Genomic DNA, 3,411 nt, shown 5'->3' on the forward strand with positions numbered 1-3,411 from the left:
CAACCCAGTCTCATATAAAAACGTACCCTGGCTACGTTGGTCCAAAGTGCAAAAACGTAGAGGGGTTACAATAATGGCCTTCAAATTGTGTGACTGTTACATTTTTTCTGCTTATCCTTTTCTATGGGTTTGCGTCCAAGTCACGTGACCTTCAAGATTCCGGCAGTGAGAACAAAAAACATGGCGGACATTTCTCTCATTTTTAGGGAAAAAATCAATATTTTGAGTTAGTTTCTGCATAAAAATGCGTTTTGATTACATTTCTAGCGAGAAATATATATTTTATTTTCATAATATTCACTCAGTGAATGTACATAATCACTAGCTTGCTCGTTGTTACGAAGATTTTTCAGACCTCGCCAGAATATTGTAAAACTGAAACGTTTTGGTTACTATGGGCGCTGCTATCGCCTAGCATAGCTGTGGTCCCAGACTCCACATTTCCACCATTTCGCTCCGTCTGATGGATCAAACCCTCGCCCACTAAATGCATTGCGTCTGAGGTTGATTGGCTGTTCAACACATTATTCCGTGGCAGCAGGAGAAACTAATGTTGACAAAGTGACGAGTTGCGATCACATGCTTGTCTGCTGTGTTTAATTTTGAAATCTACCGGATCCTCTGTGCATTTAACTTCCTGTGTGGTGCGATATCATTGATGGGTTTTGATGCGTTAACACAGGGTAACACCGGGATGATCAAAATAGGCACAAACTAAACTAGAACTACAAAAAGGCAGGGCCAACAAAAAAACAAATCACTCTTTCGAGGAACAAGAAGAAAACAACAAAAAACTATCCATCCATCTTCTCCCGCTTATCCGTAGTCGGGTCGCGGGGGCAGCAGCTTCAGCAGGGAGGCCTAGGCTTCCCTCTCCCCGGCCAGTTCGTCCAGTTTTCCCAGGGGGACCCCAAGGTGTTCCCAGGCCAGCCGAGAGACATAGTCCCTCCAGCGTGTCCTGGGTCTTCCCCGGGGCCGCCTTCCGGAGGGACGTGCCCGGAACATCTCACTAGGGAGACGTCCAGGAGGCATCCTCACGAGATGCCCGAGCCACCTTAACTGGTTCCTCTCGATGCGGAGGAGCAGCGGTTCTACTCTGAGCTCCTCGCGGATGGCCGAGCTTCTCACCCTATCTCTAAGGGAGAGCCCAGCCACCCTGTGAAGGAAGCTCATTTCGGCCGCTTGTATTCACGATCTCATTCTTTTGGTCACTACCCAAAGCTCATGACCATAGGTGAGGGTAGGAACGTAGATCCACTGGTAAATCGAGAGCTTCGCCTTTCGACTCAGCTCCTTCTTCGCCACGATGGACCGGTGCAGAGTCCGCATCACTGCAGAAGCCGCACCGATCCACCGGTCGATCTCCTGTTCCATCCTTCCCTCACTCGTGAACAAGACCCCGAGATACTTGAACTCCTCCACTTGAGACAGGATCTCATCCCCGACTCGGAGACTGCACTCCACCCTTTTCCGGCTGAGCACTATGGTCTCGGATTTGGAGGTGCTGATTCTCATCCCAGCCGCTTCACACTCGGCTGCGAACCACTCCAGAGAGAGCTGAAGGTCACATTCCAATGAAGCCAACAGGACTAGATCGTTCGCAAAAAGCAGCGACCCAATCCTGAGGCCACCGAACCGCAGCCCCTCAACGCCCTGGCTGCGCCTAGAAATTCTGTCCATAAAGGTTATGAACAGAACCGGTGACAAAAGGCAGCCTTGGCAGAGTCCAACTCCCACGGGAAACAGGTCCGACTTACTTCCGGCAATGCAGACCAAGCTCTGGCACCGAGAGTACAGGGACCGGATAGCCCGTATTAATGGGTCCGGAACCCCATACTCCCAGAGCACCCCCCACAGGACTCCCCGAGGGACACGGTCGAACGCCTTCTCTAGGTCCACAAAGCACATGTAGACTGGTTGGACTAAACCAGGGTTTGTGTAAAATGTAAAACAGCCTATATATAATCTGAGACTTAAAAACTACCTTTTTCATGATAGGAAAATTTCCCTCCCTCATCCTGCTGAACAAAAGTAGATGGCGGCAGGTGTCTGAAGAACCCCTCCACCATGGATGCTCTGTTATGAAGCACTAGGGCCTCATGTGTGGAAAGGTCACAGGCTGTGCAGTAGAGTGATCGCGGTAAACAGTCCTTACACATCACTACTGCAGCCTTGTTTCCACAATGATGGCAAACCCCCTCCTTCGGCTTCTCAGATGACAACATATTGTTCACCATGAAGGGCCTCATCACTGTCCAATTCTCCAGAGAGGAAGTTTGCCTGTTCCTCCAGTGTGAGGGGAGAGGTTGTTCCGCACCACTTCCCAAGAGGTCTCGGACATCTTGAATGAGGGACTCTGAAAATGAAAAAGGAAAAAAGGCAATGGTTAATCTGGGCAATTACCACATAACANGCATTTACCACATAACAAATGAGGAAACAAGTATTAAGAAAAAAAAGGGAAAAAAAAACCAAACCTAAATTTTCGATGGTCACTGTTTCTCCAGTTGTGTCGGTAGACGGAGCACAGGAGGGTGTTACACTTGCTGAAGAAACTGCAAAAAAATATGAATATCCATTTAGAACTCACTCAGTGAATAATGAATGCAACTACTGATGAAAAAACAAACAAAAAACCAACCCGTGGCTGAATCTCGCTTTCGTTTCTCTCCAGCTCTACATCTTTTTGGCAGAGGTTGACCATCTTTGTCCTCATCAAGCCAAACACACAGATTTGTGGATTTTTTTGACCCTCCTTTTGTGTGTCCATGCTGATCCACCTAAATAAACAATTGATCCACAGAATAAACCACCACCCACCAAGAACCTGGTACTGTATAGTTTTGCACCTTGATACTTCTTTCCTGCTATACCTCAGAGTCTTTTATAGTCTTAGACTTTGTAATTAGTAATTAGTATGCTTTTTCCACCACGGAGTTAATGTTATTTACCTTGCACTCATCCAGGAACGCATCAACCAGGAATATGGCATCGTCGGGGTCAAGGTAATTCATGCTTCTTCTTCTTCTTCTTTTCCTTCTTTTTCTTCTTCTTCTTCTTCTTCTTCTTCTTCTTCTTCTTCCTGTTCTTTTTTCTTTTCTAGTGATTATGTACATTCACCGAGTGAATATTATGCAAATAAAATATATATTTCTCAACTCAAAATATTGATTTTTTTTCACTAAAAATGAGAGAAATGTCCACCATGTTTTTTGTTCTCACGGCTGGAATCTTGAAGGTCACGTGACTTGGACGCAAAACCATAGGAAAAGAAAAAGCAGAAAAAATGTAACAATCACACAATTCAAGGGCCAGTATTGTAACCCCTCTACGTTCTTGCACTTTGGACCAACGTAGCCAGGGTACGTTTTTATATGAGACTGGGAGAACAAAAAACATGGCGGACATTTC

General features: G+C 46.1%; 1 long non-coding RNA gene across 1 annotated transcript; it reads right to left on the reverse strand.

Moving 5' to 3' along the window:
- Positions 1-2,042: 2,042 nt before the first annotated feature.
- Positions 2,043-3,091, reverse strand: LOC113747434 (uncharacterized). Its single transcript, XR_003463641.1, has 4 exons — positions 2,952-3,091; positions 2,642-2,780; positions 2,478-2,555; positions 2,043-2,356 (listed from the first exon to the last, which is right to left on the reverse strand). It is a non-coding gene; the product is annotated as an uncharacterized LOC113747434 (long non-coding RNA).
- Between the last annotated feature and the right edge of the window lie 320 nt (positions 3,092-3,411).

The sequence above is a fragment of the Larimichthys crocea genome, chromosome XIII (assembly GCF_000972845.2).
Source record: "Larimichthys crocea isolate SSNF chromosome XIII, L_crocea_2.0, whole genome shotgun sequence".
NCBI lineage: Eukaryota > Metazoa > Chordata > Actinopteri > Sciaenidae > Larimichthys > Larimichthys crocea.